The 18,161-nt window shown below is 39.7% G+C and overlaps 1 pseudogene; it reads right to left on the bottom strand.

Moving 5' to 3' along the window:
• Nucleotides 1–9,290: 9,290 nt before the first annotated feature.
• Nucleotides 9,291–9,463, bottom strand: LOC118760085 (U2 spliceosomal RNA; annotated as a pseudogene).
• Nucleotides 9,464–18,161: the final 8,698 nt, after the last annotated feature.

The raw sequence follows: 18,161 nt of genomic DNA, 5'->3' as shown, positions 1-18,161 counted from the left end.
CTGTAAATACTTCTTTGGGCAAATTAAAGTTCAATTGATCATATGTATAGCTAAACTACAACAACAATGCTTTCTTAAGAAACAATGCAGTGTGGGTTTTTGTTGTTGTTGTTGTGTTTTGTTGTTCGTTTGTTATAACGGAGATCCTGATTTACCTTAGGGACTGGTAAGCTTTCTTAATGAAGGAGGAACTATTTTTGCATGTGTAAAATGAAGATGATCAATTTTGACATAAGGATTGGAAGGAGATCATGCATAGAAAGACTTGTAACAACTTTACACCAAGAAATGTCTTTGTAGTGCTGCCTAAAGGTTGTCCTATAGCCTGAAGAATCATTGCCAGCACCAACGTGGAAATCTTCATACCTGAAGAAGTAAGACTTGTTCTTTGGGTGACAATTTCTTCAATTATATAAGGAAACTGGGCTGGAAGGCTTTATAGTACTAACACTGATTCCATGATGCTGTTTTATCTAATTGCTGCTTCAGTACTTAAAGAAGATAAATTAATAGATAAATCCATCATAAGCATTCACTGTATCATGCATGAAAATTATAAGTAAGCAAATTGAATGTTTGAGACATACAATGTTTTAACATCTACTCATGATGTTAACTAAAGAACTTATCAATTTGGAAAAGAAAAATGCATGATTTATGCAGAAAAGTACAATTATCAGTTATTGATACTATTGAAAAATGGAGAAAAAATTTCTACTGAGAGCCAATGTTTGTACACAGTCCTCATAATGAATGTACAAAATACTGGTATGCCCCTTTGTAAGTGGAAGACATGAGGCTGAGATAATTAAGGAATTGAGTCAAGGAAAATGTCTAGCAACTAGAAAACCAAATCAAATAAATTATACAGAAATCTTTAGGTTTTTCCAAACAATAGTATTGTTAGTTCAGAACATTGAAGTTTTCCTGTTATATAATGTATCCCTCCTGAGAATCATTTAAAAATGAAAAGAACTCTGAAAAAAAACTCTGATTATGTTAGATATCATATTTTACTTTAAGGAAAAAAGAAAGATGCAGGAGGGATTTATGCAAGAGTTAGACAGGTCTCCCAAACATTTTGGTGAAGGAACAATTTCGTTGCTTGCCACTTGTCTCCTCTCTTGAGTTGTGTTCTCAGATTTCCTGGTGCCTGCATCTAACGAGATTATGTGGCTGCATAATCTTGCAGATTGCAGTACACTTACCTTCATATATTGCTTATTTACTAGGAGCTTGAGGAAGTCAGTACTGTGATAAGGTGTCCACAGATGAACCTGTGAGCTTGCCTGGCCAGCACTGTAGTGCATATGTAGCTGCCTTACATTTGTTTGATCAGTTGGTCAGTGTTTCTTAATCACCAGTTGGCTGAAGTTTGAATTTTTCCACCATCTCTTAAAAGTATGATATTTTGGCAAGTCACTTAACTTTTCCTAAGTTTTTTTTTAAACTGGTAAAAAATAGAAATGATAGCTCCTATGTAATAGAACTTCATCTCCAAATCTATTAGTTGTATTATTGTTTTTCTTCTCTGCCTGGAATAGGATAGATGAACAAGTACGAGTCCCTGATGCATAACAAAGTGCTTAATTAGTAATCAAATGGTGTCTTCTGGGTTAAGCGTCTTGGGTCATGGCTCCCCAGAATGCACTCAGGTGTGCTATATGATGTCCATGAGTCTCAGCTCCTTACCTGTATAGATCAGAGAAACTCTCAGAGTCACTGTGAGCATAAGCAAGAAATGTTTTGTATCCTTAAAAGTGGTATATAAAACCAATTCATCATAAGTTGTGTTTCTAACAAGCTGGATGGCCATTGCCAAGTTTTAGTATTTTTGAGAAGTGACTCACTTCGTCACCTGTAATATAACCAATTTATTATTATTGCAGGGTTACATTAGAACCTAAAAATAAAATCACAGATGTTCATTTTTTTGGTGTGGTAAACTCTTCAAAATTGCTGATTGAGAAAATCAGTAATCAGAGAATAATAGTTAACAAACCACTTGTCACAGCCAAACTTTTAAGAAAGAACAAACTGAACTCTGACAAATAAGTGATCTAAGTCTCTGCTGAAATATATTATAAATTTTGAAAACATTGCCAGGATTAGGGCTAGCTCTGCTTGGAAAAGACATTTGTGGTGCATTGCAGAGAATAGCAATGTTGAATCTAGTTATACAAGTCAGTTTCAATTCCCATTTCCTCTCCCCGTGAAGGAGCCAAAGAAACCAAGAATAGCAGAGTTCAGCAGTGGGCCAGAAGGGTCCCCAGGGCAGTTTTTCAGGGAAGGATGATAAATCAAGTGAGACAAAAAGCTCTTCTTGTGGCTTTAAGTTGCTATAAAAATTAGATTTTGTAGGGAAGCTTCCAGTGAAAATAGTATGAAAGAAAATGATCATAAATGTAGTTTTGGGAAATCCTGTATTTTAACAGGTCACGGTGAGATTAACATTCACTGCCCTTGGAAGTACAGTGAGCATTTCCAGGACTTGTGGGAGTTACGGTGCTTGATGCTGTGATGCCATTAGCCACCTACTCATTATGCCCGTGAAGCAGGGCTATCCTACTTTCCAGTTGGAGAAACCAATTGGTCCAACTGTCCTGAGCTCACAAACTGGCCATTCCCAGGCTTGTTCTTTCTGACCAGTTAGCCTCACCATCATTCTACCATGTCAAGCAAAGAAATTTCATGAAATGCACTTAAAACCTAAGTGGTTGAAAGAGCTCAAGGTTGCCTAGCAACAGAGCTTTAGAGGTAAGTGATGTGTCACACTGAAGAGATCTCTAGAGATAAGAGGAAGGCTGGCATCCCACTGCAGCATTCTTGCTATATTATGTGGGAAGATCATTTCCACGCTTGGGAGAACTCACCGATGAAATGACATGCTTGAATAAGATGTTCCTAGGTTCCTTTTCACCATTTTATGTATAATAGGTTGAAACATCAAATTATTCAGGAGCCACGGCACCTGGACTCAGACCCTGATGTTTATTCTTTGGCCATCCCCAAACAAATCCCTTACCCAACTTGCGTAGGTGGTTCTTGGTAAAGATTTCCTTAAGGAACAAAGGTTTCTAGAGAAACACAACACATACAGAAGAGTGCTTGTGTCAAGGATGTAAACACAAGTATGTTGCAAACTGTCTTCTAGAAGCTTCTATCACTGAAGATGATGGGAAAACATATACAGGAATCTGCAAACCATGGAGAGGTTTCTGCAACTAGGAGTAGCTGTGGAGGTCACCTAAAACAGTCTTTAATTTTATTCTGAAGGCTTATATTTTAATCAGAGAATTCATATAGCAGTGAATCTTAGAAGTTTAAATCCAATCTGCTCTCTCTGCAAAAGAAAAAAAAATGAAGCTTCTGCTAAGTGACGACTCAAATCACACAATTAGTCAATAGCAAATGTAAGATTCGAGCTCATACTTTCTGATTACACACTTAGTGTTGAGTAAAAAGGGTAGATATGAATAACAGAAATAAAAATCAGATAATAGTTCTTGAAAGGAGGGGTAAAGTGCATCTGGAAAAATGAGAGGAAAGTCACAGAGGTCCCATTTGAATTCAGTGTTCTAAGATGCATAGAATTATGTCCCTGATGATAGGAGAAAAGAAATCCTTGACAGACGGGAAATTATTAATGAAGAAAGCAAAGTAAATAATAAGACTACACGTAGAAAATAGAGAAAAGTCACTCTGCTAAGAATACTGAATTTGAGAAAGCTAAGGAGGAAAAGGCCCAAGTGAGGTGATTTGAAACCAGCTGAGAAGATTGACATAGGGTCTCTGTGCATTAGACAACTGAGAGATATTTGCATTTTTGAAGAAGTTCTATTGATAATAGGGATAAAATGTATTTAAGAAGGACAGTGAAGCAGCTACTGCAATTAACCAGGAAAAACAACAAGATGGCAAATAAGAGTATGTTTGGTGAGAAAAATAAAGATTGAAGGCTTTTCAAGGCAGAAGCAACAGTGTTGTGGATGTGTTTGTCAAAGATGAGGAAGTGCTGAAGTGGTCTCACTCATCAAGTCTGGTTGACACGAATGTAGCAATGTCACACACAACGATAGATTTTGGCATTATCTGTCTACAGGAGAGTATTACTAGAATGGAGGCGAAAAATGGTCAATGGAAATCATCTATTATTTATAAGTCTGTAGCTGCTGAATGTAGTAGCAGGGACCTTAATTGCCAAGAATATGTTTTAATTCTAATGAAAGTATAATTGAGATAATACATACATTTAGGAAAGTGCCAGATATTAAATGTGAAAATATCTCTTCACAGATCATCTGCAAATTATCTGCATCCCTAAAAATGCCCCCAAGTCTTCTCTCAGACTTTCTCTTCTTCCAAAAGGAAACCCTTATTTCCACTCCTTATTTGCCTTCTCTTTTCTTTATATAAATAATTACCTAGTATATATTCTTTTGTCACTATTCCATTTCTCGTCTTCATTCTTCATAAGATCTAAATAGTTTTCTGACGCCTATCTGTGGAATGAAAAGACTAATTCCCACATTTTAGATCAACCTTTCAGCACCTTGGTTTTCTAAAATATACTATTTCCAGAAGTTCAGTTCTGGAAGCCACAGTGCTGAAGTCTCAGGAAATTGGTGTGAGCACCTGCAGATCATTGTGGTATAAATCAGACTGGCATCTACTGTGTGCATCTGCAGTGCAGCAGCATCTGAAAGCAATCGCTGAGCTGGACACTGTGTAGATGTGTTGTAACACTGTGCCACCCTCTCTTGCTCCCTCTACCCCAAGTGAATTTTTATCATTTTATATAATATTAGGTAGATTAAGGCTAAAACTTATTATATTGTGTGGAGATACTGGGATTTCAATGATAATTATGAGACTTCCAGAGATAAAAATTGCTTGCTGTGACTCCTGGGTTTAACTTCCCGAGGGTTTCATTTTACTGTTTACTAGGGTTATTTTTGGAGATGAGTCCCTCAATTGCCTTGACAATTCTATGCCAGTTCTAGACATGATACAGATGAGAACAAAGTATTGGCATTTAGAGAAGTTACTATTAAACAAGGAAACGGGAAAAAAATAATATAGGATTTGTCCAGTTTTAAATATTCCATGGTAGTTTTATCCTTCAGTGGTTTTGAATTTCTTACTTCTCCCTATGAGATAAAAAGAAACATTAGTCTTCAGAGTCTACAAGATTATAAGGCATAGACTCCATTAAGATTTCTAACCTCATTGATGCTCATAAAAGATGGGTTCTGTATGTGGCAATCGCTGACCATTTTTTTCTCTTTGTCCTCATTCTGTACTGACAACTTTATATCTGATAAGTATGGAGAAAAGCAGATAATGACAGAAATCCCACCCTGTGTTTCACTACCCAACAGCTCACAATAGCCAGGGGCCTAAGCAAGGAACTAGGAACAAAATCAGGTTCTTTCTCTTAGGCAGTGAGTTACTTGACCTCTCATTGCTGCCTCCCACAGTCTGCCTTGCAAGAAACAGAAATCCAGAGCCAGAGCCAGGGAGCAAACCCAGGCTCTCTAATGTAGTATGTTGGTATGCTGTGTCTTAACTGGTAGGCCAAATGAAGACGCTTGTGTGCTTTTCAGACTGAAAATCAAATATTGCACCATTTACATGCAGCATGAGCTTAAAGAATTATGATTTGCTCACTTTAAAAAAAAATGGAAGTCAGAGACACTAATTTGCTGACAAAACTCTTCAATGAACTTCTGGACACTTTGAAAGCTCTGCAAGTTTCTGAGTGCAGTTGTGCCCAAGGCCTATTTATCTGTCACCTCTCCTCTTTGGAGACTTATGTGGGTCATAATTCTTTGTTAGACTCTGTTAGCAGAAGATTTAAAGATTTCTTCTATTATGGAAGAAATTGGTTTTTATAATTGTTTACATTACTCTGAAAATCTGAAGAGGTCATTCTAGGGATTACACCACCAGAATTTCAAGATCCTATTTGATTAGCCAAGATAGTTTGAATATAATTTCTTCTAGGGCCTTTCACTCATTTCTTCAGATTGACTTTATAACTAGAATGACCTCCTATTGCTGATTACATCAATTTAAGCATTTCAATGGGGGTTTTAAGCTCTTCCATCCAGTGGCTTTCTCCTTCCATTCAAATGCCATTCAAATGACTGCTCTTCACAGTCTAGCAATAATGTCTTACCTTATCATTGCGTTAATGTTGCTTTTACTTGAAAGAAACAAGAAGCTCTCCAAACTCCTTAGCCGTTTTTTTATGTGACAAGGTCAAGTCAAGCCCTTAAAACTTTTTCTGATTTGTCTAAGCATTGTAATTACTAGTTACTGGAACCTTCTACTTGCCTAAGTTAATACCAAACAAGTCAATCCTTCCATGTTCTTACCTCTATCAGAGCAGAACACTTTCTATTCATATACATGCAATGATATTTCATTTTATGTGATTAGGAATAGGGCCTATGAGGAGGAAAAATTTGTAAAAAATAATTTATTTGTTTGCTTTTCTTTTTTCCTGCCTATTAAGATGGTACAGAACTGAATCTTACGGGAATTGCTACAACTGTCTCAGATTAACTGGATGCATGAGCCTCAGCAGAGATTTGATATTATGGTATTCAGAGTCCAGAGTGGTGACACACATCGTGCTCATATATGGTGAACTGGTAATTACAAATGGAGAGAATAACAGGAAATGGAGGATATACTCTTTTACAAAAGGTATAGAGATGTTTCTCAATTTATTCTAAGTTTAAATCCTTATAAATCCATCATGAGTTGAACAACTCTAAGTCAAATATTCATTTACTACTCTTAACCCACCAAACATTGTGACTTAGCAGAGCAACATGCTGTGGTGAACCAGTTGCTACCCTCATGGTCTCAGGGTTGTCTAAGAGCTGTGGTTCCCTGATATTGCCTAGTCCCTTTTGACACTATCTTACTGCATATATAACTAGCCCAGAAAGCATCAACATTCTGATTTTGAAGTAAGCTTCTTATTGAATGCCATACCGCGAAACATCAAAAATTGTGAGAAGAACTGTTTCCATGTTGTCTGGTTTTAGAATTTTAGAACATTCAGAAAAAGTAATGAGAGGAGGTGGAGCAAGATAAAAGCTGGTTAAGACACTCCAGCATTTGGGCCTAGTGGCTAAGTCCCCACCTTGCATCCACCAGGACCCCTTTTGGGCACAGGTTCATGTCCTGGCTGTTCCACTTTTCCTCTAGCTTCCTGCTTGCAGCCTGGGAAGGCAGTAGAGGATCACTCAAGTCCTTGGCACCCAGAACCCATGTGGGATACCAGGAAGAAGTCCCTCGCTCCTGACTCTGGCCATTGTGGTCCCTTGGAAAGCAAATCAATGGCTAGATCTTTCTCTCTGTCTTTCCTTCTCTCTGTAAATCTGACTTCCAAATAAAAAAGGAAGAAATCTTGTTGTAAAAAAAGAGACACTCCAGCAATCATCTATTTGCAGAGAATTTTATTTGAACAACAATTTACACACCAGGTCACATTCACTCTGGCTAAAGAAACCAGGTGAGAGAGCACAGTGTGTGGTTGTAGTACAGTGATGAAAAGAGACCCATTAAAGAAGGCATGAAGGAAGCTGTTGTACTTTACACTGCAGATTTAGTTTCAGGCAGGAATGCTTGAAGAGACTTTATTCTTCCTGCTTAGAGGAGGAATAAGGAATTAAGTCCATATCTTAGGCTTAAAACTCAGTACCAGTTCCATCACTGTAAAACCCAGTGCCAGGTAAGGCCTCACAGTCTCTGTTCCGGGTCAGTACCTGCAGAGTAAACCCTTTGAACTCTCTTTAGTCAAGTGGCTAGGAGACTGTACCCTCTCTCAATGTCTGGCAGCTGATAGAGCAAAATTTCATCTTCTGATGAGCAGAGCTGGGAAGAAGTTCTGCCTTAGTGCTCAGTGCCATGCGGGGGCCTACTGTAATGAGAACCAGCACATGACAAAGTAAGTCCTCACAGGTAAAATCCCTACGTGGTCTTCATAATAATTAGGTTTCCATGCCCGAGTAGGACAGATTTGTTTCAGCCTGTATTACCACCAGCCTACACTGGCCTGGTGTGATGGAAGACAAGTGGACCACAGGCCAGCAGCTGTGGGCAAGGCACCTGGATTACCCTGACCCTGGGAAGACGCTTGCAGGCTTGAACTCTCCATTTTTACACACTTGATCACACTTAATCACATAGCAAAATGGTACAAAACTGGGATGGGGCAATCTCTAGTGCTGAAACAGCAAAAATATATCAGTAGCAGAATTGTGGAGGACCTTGACTTATGTTGCCATCTAGTGTGAGAGAGCAGAAGTGCCTGGAGGCAGGCTGCCTAGAATTTGTGGAAGATAGGCGCATTCAAGTCATCTCATGAAGACTAGAAAGAATTCAGTCTAAGGATGACATACAATAATGAACACTAAGAACTTTTGGGGGAACAGTAATCTCATTTAATGAACAAAAAGAAGTGTCAAAAATCAGACAGTTAACAAACATTCACAAATATTCAGATGGGAAGTCTATAAAGCTGTTATAAAGATGTTTAATGGGATTCAGGAAAGCACAGAGAAATTAACACTCCAGTTGAAAGAACAACAGAGAGATGAAAGTGATTTTTAAAATCCAATGAAATACTTAAACATATAAGTTTATTAAGTGAGATTGAAAATATAATAGATGGCATAAATTACAGAAAAATTCAAACAGACGAAAAAATTGGGATACATGACTACAGGCAATTTGAAATTGCACAAACGAAATAAAAGAAAAGCATTGAAGAAAGTTTGTGGGAAGTTTGGAATAACAAGAAAAGAGTGAATATCCAAGTTAGTGATACTCAGGAGGGACTTCTAAAAGTTAAAAGAGTAGAAAGCATATTCAATGAAGTAATAGAAATTTTCCTAAACTAAGAAAATGATACAACTATACAGATAGAGGGTTAGAGGTCACTACATTCCACCCAACCAAAGTTATGAAGTTAAATTAAGCTCTCCAAAGAAAAGATTCTCAAAGCTGCAAGACAAAAGAGATAAACAGCACATTAGGGTGTCCCAGATGGCCCAACAGCAAAGACGGTGGCAGAAGCTTTTCAGGCAGAGGAGTGTGGAGTAAGGCTTCCACAGTACTAAACAACAAAACTACCAAGAATACCAGCACAACTGTGCTTTAGATATGGAAAAGAAATAAATTATTTTCATGCAAAAGAGAAAGGGAGGGAGAGTAGGATTGCAATACAAGACATGATAGTGGGAGCTGTTCAAACAGAAAGTGTTGTTTAAAAGGGGTAAGAAAATATCAGAGGGTAGAAAATTCACTGACTAGGAAAGCTCTAAGTAAACCTATGCATCCGCAGTTGACTGATCTTAGACACAGGTGCTAGGAACACGCTCTGGGGAGTGGACAGCCTTTTCAGATACTACACTTGATCTTAGCCAAAAGGCCGAGAAGCGATGGACAGCCTTTTCAGGAAGTGGTGGTGGAAAAATTGCATATCCACATGGAGAAGGCTGAAACCTTTTCTTTTACCATATAAGTCATCATCTCAAAGTGGAGTGGAGGCTGAAAATGTAAATTAAGTCCTAAAACTATGGGATTGTTTGAAGAAGACAGGAAAGTGCTTCAATACAATGAATGGTCAGGGAATTTCGGGCAAGACCCCAAAAACATAGGTCACAAGTGCAAAAATACACCTATGCATGTTCACCAAATTAAAAAATGTTGTACAGTCAAGGAAATAACAGAGTAAAAAGATGTGACATAGAAAGGGAGAAAATATTTAAAGTTATAGATCTGATAATAGGTTAATAAGCAGAATATATAAGGACCCCAGACAACTCAAATGATCCCATTAGAAAAATGGGTAGTAGATCTATATGTACATTTTCCAAAGGAAGACATACAAATGGCCAGCAGGTGCATGATGCTAACTCACATCATTATCATCAGAGAAAGGTAAATCATGAGATACTACCCCAGCTAAAAAGCCATTACCACAAAGGCAATAGAAAACAAATCATGATGGGCATGAGGAGGAAGTGGACACTTGCTGGTGTAAATGTACATGAGCATAATCTTTGTGGAAAACATAATGTAGGTTCCTTAAAAACTAAAAAATAAAATCTGCCATAGGTTCAGGAATCTCATTACAAGGTGTGTATATGAAGGAAATGAAGTTAGTTTGTGGAAGAGACATCTGTACTTCATGTTTAGTGCAACACTATTCACAATAGTCAGGAAATGCAGATAATGTGGGGGCATATCCATGTTTAACTTGTATCCCATGATGTCATAGACATCAGAACTGCAGCACTTACCTGGCTGAATAGTATTTAATGGAATATAGACATTTATGTGTGTGTGTAAATATTCATTGTTATATATATTTTCATTATGTAAACTAGCCAAAAAAAAGCAGAGAAAAACGTACTGCATGATCTCATTCATATGTGGAGTAAAAGTTGAGAATGGTGGTAACCAGCGGCTGGGGAAAATAAAGAGGATCTGAAGTGGGGAATATTAATCAATGGGTACTAAGTTTTGGCTATCTAGGGGAAAGAAGTTCTGATGTTCACTTGAATAATAGGATGATTATAGTTAACATACTGTGCATAGCCTTTCAAGGACAATAATTAAGAGAGAGGATTTTGGGTGTTTTTACCAAGGAGAGATGACACATGTTAGAAGAAATATTAATGTTTAGCTTCAATTGATAACTGTGCAAAGTACAATAGTATTGGGACAGCATAGCATGTCCCATAAGTATACGTACAATTTTTATGTATTAATATTTTAATTAAAATAGGAAATACCCTAATGCTATTTTGTACCCTTAAGGCACAAAATAGAGGAGAAATTGCTGTAGAAGACAGGAAAGAGAGGAAGGCTACTTTACTAGTTCTGGCTGCTTCAGTAGAGATGCACAGAAACTTCAGCCCATGGAGCTTGTGGCCAAAGGTGGAGGAATAAAACAGCCCATCCTGCCCTTTCCATATCCCTGCCTGGCAGGCCAATCCAAAAGGAAGCAAGCGGAGGAAAATGTTGAGTGCTGCAGTCCATGTCCTTGCAGGGGCAGGAGGGGGATAGTAAGGGGTCATTAAGAGTGGCCTGCAGAGGTGGCTAGATGATGAGCACATCAGAATGACTTACAGAAGGTATGAATAGGACAGGAGAAGAAGTGAGGCAGTGGGCATGAGCACACAGGAGCTGGCAGACAAATGGCTTCAAGTTTTTGTCATGATTGCATCCCATCTTGAGATGTAGACACATGTAGGAAGCCCTGTAGGGCTCCCAGAAATAGGAGGACATTTAGAGACATCAAAAAATGACTACAAACACACCACTGGCTTATGCCCAAGTTGACAGGAGTAACTTGGCTGGTTTGACTGTGGAGTCTATGACTTGGGTGACCTTCCAATTCTGTTTGCATTGTGAAGTTATCAATGGGGGATTATTGGTGTTCTTGAACTATCTCATGCATTATACTCCATGCCTTAACACCCAGCTTTGGATGACATACCTTCTGTGCTGTTTATCAGTGGATCTTATTTTTTATAATATAACTAAAGGGCCAAGCCTTAGGAACTGCTTTTTTTGTGTGTGTGTGGTTGTCATGAATATTTAATGGCATTTTAAAAGGCTGAGCACATAGTAGGTGCTAATCAAATATTTGCTGATGGCTAACTGACCTTCAAGGACTAGAATTTTGTAACAATCAGTTGTATGTAGACAAGAACAGCTGTCTGGCTGTGACAGTTTTATCTACGTAAAATTGCTCATGAATGGAATAAAAAATGGCAATGAGTGCTGTTGCTTTGAGCTAAATGCTCATACATTCAGTGTCAATAACAACTGCTTCATTTCCTATATAGGGCATATATTCTCATTGGCAAGGATGTTAGGGTGCCATGAGCAGGAATTAGAATTATTTTGGTACTTCTTTATGTAAAATGAATTCAAGAGGAACATCACCCAAAGAAAGAACTAGTGTGTGTCATGTGGTTGAATCAGACCCCCTGTTCTGTCACACCAAGCAGTGTTTACTGTAGTATTGTTCACTGGGAGAGCAAGGTACCTGACTACTTTTATTCAGAACTAAATGCTAATGAGAAACAGGAGAAACAAAACATGGCAAAATTGAATCTTTGTTGTGTGTAGAAAAATCCCCACCTGTCATATTTGTTGTCCTAATCCTGTCTTTAAACTGAATTTTGTTTCTGATAGAAAATGTCATTACGGAAGGCAAATGTAAGTAAACCAGGCCTCAATCTCCTCCTAAGAGCCTCCGCTGCAGGAACGCACAAACTGGGTGGCAAGCTCTGGGCTTGGGTCAGGGATGCTCTTCCTGGCTTCCATTCTGTGTCAGCAGAGGAAGAATAAGAGTTGCCCTTGCTGGGGAAGAGGACTGTGAATTCTGCTCCAGCCTGTGTTCTAGCACCACAGACAAGCCACTTGCCATTCTAAGAATGGACATGGCCAGATACTACTTTTTAAAAAATTATTTATTATATATTTATTATTATTATCATTTATTGGAAGGGCATATTTACAGAAACAAAGATCTTCCATCCACTGGTTCACTCCCCAAAAGGCCACGGTGACTGGAATGAGCCATTCTGAAGCCAGGAACCTAGAGTTCTTCCAGGTCTCCCAGGCAGGTGCACAGTCCTAAGGTTTTAGACCATTCTCTGTTGCTTTCCCAGTTCATAAGCAGGGAGCTGGATGGGAAGTGGAGCAGCCAGGACACAAATCAGAGCCCATATGGGATATCAGACACTTACAGGGGGAAGTTTAGCCAATTTAGCTGTGAGGCTGGCCCTAACACTGCTATTCTCTATCTGAAAAAACATGCTAGTTTTAAATTACTAAAAAAAAAAATTGTTTAAGCATTTAACGAAGAATTTAATCCCTGCCTCTTCTGTTTTTCTTTCCTGTAACGCCCACTGTTCAGAGCCAGGAAAATTGTCTTTCATAAGAGTCTTGAGATTCAAACACACACAAACGAAGTGTTTGGTCTGCACTGAAAGTCTATAGAATGTTAGTGCATGTGATTTAAATTTGTCTTTTCTTTTACACATTGTTCTTCATACCTCAACTAATATAAAGACCATGAGACCTTTTCTCCTTGCCGCCTCCCAATTCAACCCATCTACTGAGCACTTTCTGTGTCTTGTAATGGGACATAAAAGATAATCTACTTAAGATGTGCATATTTGAGAAATTGGAGTGTGAAAAGGAAAAGATTCTAACCAAGTCAACACTAGTGTTAAGTCCACTGGATTATTAATATTTTTTAATGTTTTCATTATGCAAAATCTTTTTAAAACCACCCCAGATTTTATATATGCATATTTCCTTTGACTCTGCTAATGAAAATTATCTTAGCAATTAAATGAAAATTGCGCTGTCACTTTCCAAGCAGTGTAATGTATTTCAAAATATTCTAATCACTGCTTCTAATTAAAATAGTAAATCACTTTACAGATTCTGAGATTACTACTCAGGCTTTGATTCTCTATGGAAACAGTGTTCCTTAAAACAAGGAAGAAATGCCTTCCCCAGAGAAAACAAGCCCTTGGTGCTAGACTCCTTAGTCAGATGAATAAGATAACCAGTGCTGCTGGCAAGCAATGTTGCTATCTCCTTGTTACAGCAAAAGTGGTTGTTTTTTGTTTTTTGTTTGTTTTTTTTTTTTTTTTTTTGGCTCAATTCCCTGCAGAGTACTGATCTCATTTATTTCATTGATTTGTACGGCTTTCAGAGGCTTTGGATTGTATTCCAAAGTGAGAGAACAGTTTTGCCCTCTGCCTGTGTGTGTTATGTGTCTTTGTTCAATTTTAAGTGTCCTCAATATAGGATAGCATGAATTGCCACTGCGTTCTGTTCTGCCTAAGTAGATGAACTCACACAGATGTGGTGAAGAAGTCATGCTAGCCTGGTGGCACACACTGACTCTCCTTTGGATTTTCTCTAGACCATGTCTTAGTCCCTCATTCTAGCCAAGGCAGGTCTCCAGTGCCAATTGATTTCACTAATGTGGTCTTTTGCTACTCCTTGTATTACAGACTAGGAGGAGTGCTTTGCGCACACCCTGTAACTCAGCCTTAACTTTGTCAGTCGCAATTGTACATGGGCTGTGGGACAATTCTAATGTTCCCTGTACCAAGCACCTTGACATTCCTTCCCACTCTGCTCTACCTAAATTATCTACTAGCATATAACTTGAAACGATGGGGAAAATTATGCTGAAAGCCAGGAAACTCACATCTTCTGATGTTTTAACCAGAAAGTGAAGACAGTTAAGTTCTATCTGGATTGTCTAAATTTATCATTTTCTGAGTCAAGACCCTAGGTTTTTTGATTAACTTACCGAATTTCTTGACGGATTGCTATCTTACCTTCTAGAGTAAATTTTTCTTCATGTAAAATGCATACATAGTTCAAAAGATCAGATGACATTCAAAGATGTATGACAACAGAGGAATTTCTGTCACGTTTTCCTATCCCTATTTCCCATTTTTCATATTCCAGACTTTTAGCACACTTAGTCTCGTCTACTATGAACTATCTTAATGTTTTAAAGGATTTATTTATTTATTTTAAAAGGAGAATGGCAGAGTGAGACACACATACACGCACCACACACATACACACACCACACACATACACACACACCCATCTTCCATTCACTGGTTCACTCTCCGGAAGAGTGTAACAGCCCAGTTCCAACTGGGACTCCCCCATGCCTGACAAGGGCCCAGGCCCTGGATGGATCTGCTGCTGCTTTCCCAGGTGCACAAGCAGGGAGCTGGATGGGCAGCAAACAGGGGGAACTGGTGGTAAGCATTGTCTCAGCCATGATTTAAGCTTCTGTGCCACAATGCCAGTCCCTTACATTTTTTATTTTTAACTTAGTCATTTGCACTTCTTTTTTTGTTAATCATTTTTAGAAATTATCTACTGTCTTGCAACTGATGTATAAATGTCTATAATTTTTACCTCCTTTCTCTTTTGGATCTTTTTAAAACAAGCAGAGTAGATTTTTTAAAAATATCAATCATATTTGAATTGAAATATATGTGAATCCATTTAATTTATTCTTGAAGTTAAAATAATAATCACACTTTATTTTGTTTTGTTTGTTTTAAACTCTAGTACAGTGTTTTTCAACTTCTGGCACTTGTTGACATTTTGTCGGATGGCTATTTAATGGGACAGGTGTGGGGCTGGTGCCTTCCCTGTGCAATGCTGAGTGCTTAGCACCATCCCTAACTTCATCTCACTAGATGTCAGAAGCATTGCCTACCAGCTCAGGTGCAACAGCCAAAATTGCCTCCAGTCATTGTCAGATTGTCCACTAAGTAGCAGATTCAGCCTCTGAACCACAGTGTCACAGCAAAGCCAGAAACTGCATCCAAGAATGATAATGTTACCAACTTGGTCTGTGGCTCTCTTGCAAATAAAAGTTGACAAGAAGCAAGATGCAGCCCAGTCAAAGTTTATTACAGGCGTATATGATAGTAGAAGGAAGACAGTATGGATGGAAGTTCTACCAAGTGGCTCAATTACTAGAGCTCTGCAAGGGTTTTCATTGGGAGAGAGAGGTATGGCAGCTGCCTTTTACACAGCACTCAGTTTGCAGTGAGCTCAGTTTTCTATGCAACTGCTACTGATATTTCACATAAAATATATTAAAAAGGGCAGTGTTAGTCACTGCCACCACCAGCACATTAATAGCCTTGGGTTACTCTGTATGCTAGCAGATTGGGATGTCCCTGTCAGGCCAACAGGGAATGTTGTGGTTGGTATCTGGATGCTCCTTGATCCTGGTTTGGAGAGGAGATGGGTTCATTAATCAGGAGATAAATATATGTCAACATAGACAGGAACTAGTTTGGTTATTCTGCTTCTGTTCTGCCTCAGGAAGAGCATTTCTGACTGAAACAAATGATCATTTGTGATTCTCTTCTTGCAGAAATTTCTTCTGGTGCTTTTCATCCTCCCACCATCCTCTGGACTCCCCCATACGGCATTCCCATCAGTCATCTTTTATCTTCTTAACTCTGATATCTTCTTAAAATTTGCGGTATATATCAGAATGTTTTCTTGAAAGTGAATAGCAGGTGCAATTTTAAAAATTTGTGTGATGAACATTTCCATTTTTCCCTTATGCTCAATTGTTAACTGGAAAGCATTTTCCCCTTAACACTTAAAGGATTTGGTCCTTTTTCTTCTAACTGATCAAAGGTCATTGAGAAATAAAATGCCACCTTAGCTTTTAATGATATACTTAGAACCTGCATTTTTTTTCCTTAGAGTTTGAGCTCTTCCTTCTAATCCTGGTGATTTTCATTATCACCATGACTTTTAAGGTGGGTATTTGTTATCTAGAAGAGCTTATGCTCCAGGTTCCCCAGAACACCAGATGGTGCTGGAGCCTACCCCAGTTAGGTGCACCCAGCCCCAGTTCACACTTGTGCCAAGGGAGATTGCAGCCATATCCAGACCAGAACCCAGCCCCCACTCCAGCCCCCACACTTTCCAGTGGGAACCGCAACCCGGCAAGGGTGTAATCTCACAGCTCCCCTACCAGGCCTATTCCCAGCCCTAGATTACATGTGTGCCAGTGATTGCTCTGACCAGTTGGCTTAGCACCTCACCTATCTCAGCCTTTGCCTTTGATGCTGTGGCCTAGTATCCGTGGCTCATGCAGACCAGTCAGTGTAAGAGCTTAGCTTGGCATGATCTGTTCTCCATCCAGATTTCTGTTCTTCCTTGTGAGTTAAGATTTGCTTGGCCCTGCCTGGTCTGCCCCCTTCCAGTTGCAGGTTGGTCCACTCCACATCCTGTGTATGATGCACATTCGGGTGCTGTTGCCTTAGCCTGTCCAGACTGTTGTCAATTCCTTTACCTGTAAGTGATGACAGGTTCCATGGTCACACCTAGCTTGGCCCATCACCACCCCAACTCGTGAGCTAACCAGCGGGACTTGTATTTCCATAGGGTTGGGCCCACAGGTCCCCCACAGACTCTACCCCCAGACCTGGTTCTCTTGTGTGCTGGTTACGTGTCTTGACCCTGCCAAGTGTGACCCATCCCCTGTTCCACCACTCAGTCAGGTATTGGTACCTAGCCCTGCAAGACAGGCCCCCAGACATAGCTTTCATGTGGACTGGTGTGTGGCAGTTAGTAATGCTCTACACTAACAGCCCATCTCAGGATTCCCATTGGGCTGGTGAATCAGTCTGGCCCAAATAGATCTTATGGACTCTCCCCTCCAAAGCACCAGGTCTGAGTCTCCACAATTGCCAGAAAGGTCCGTGACCCCGTTGCTGGGAATCACCCAGAATTCATCTCTTACCTACACTGGCCTTATCGGTGGATATCCCTAGGCAGCAAATATATATCCTAAAAATGCCAGAGCTTGCTGCTGGGCAGCCAGCAGGCAGAGCCTGGTGCCAGATAGGTGCACTGGCCACCCAAAGCCTAAGAGTTGGTCACCACTTGGCAGCAGTGACCATGGCCTAAGCCCCAAGCATTGGGTCCAGCCTGGCTCGGGCACCCCTCACAGCCGCCACACTGCAGAGGGCTCCTGTTTCCCCACCCTCCCAGCCGAACACTGCCCAGACTCTTCCTAGTGCAAGATGATAGTGACAGAGCAGAGTCAGGGCCTTAATCCAGTTCCCAAGCTTTCCTGATAGTGTACTTACCCTGAGGGAAGAAATCTCTTGAGCCTGGACTTGCTTAGGACTCGGTCACCGCCTGGCAGCAGTGAATGATGCCTTCTCTCTCCCCCGAAGAAGCTCATCTTTCTTCCTCTATTGGGTGATGGGGCTCACCGTTTCCATCAGTGCCATTCCCCCTCTGACACACAACTGTCTGTATTAGAAACCACTGCACTTTTCCATGCGCCTTGCATTCCTTAGAACAGAGCTTTATATGCTTGTATGTCTTCATGTCCCTAAGACGTCTTCATACCTCAAGTATGGCTAAGATGCAGCAGGTACAGGTTGAATGAAGGAATCAGTGAATAAGCAGAGTCTAAATGTCGCCAACCCAAGTTGACTGTTTATTAGAAATATCTTTTTATCCTGACATCTGTAAATGTGCTTGGTTTCTGTCTTTACTTTTAATTGTTTCGGGATACCAGGGGA

This window comes from Ochotona princeps, chromosome 11 (assembly GCF_030435755.1).
Source record: "Ochotona princeps isolate mOchPri1 chromosome 11, mOchPri1.hap1, whole genome shotgun sequence".
NCBI classification, from domain to species: Eukaryota; Metazoa; Chordata; class Mammalia; order Lagomorpha; family Ochotonidae; genus Ochotona; species Ochotona princeps.
This window is presented reverse-complemented; position numbering and strand designations above follow the sequence as displayed.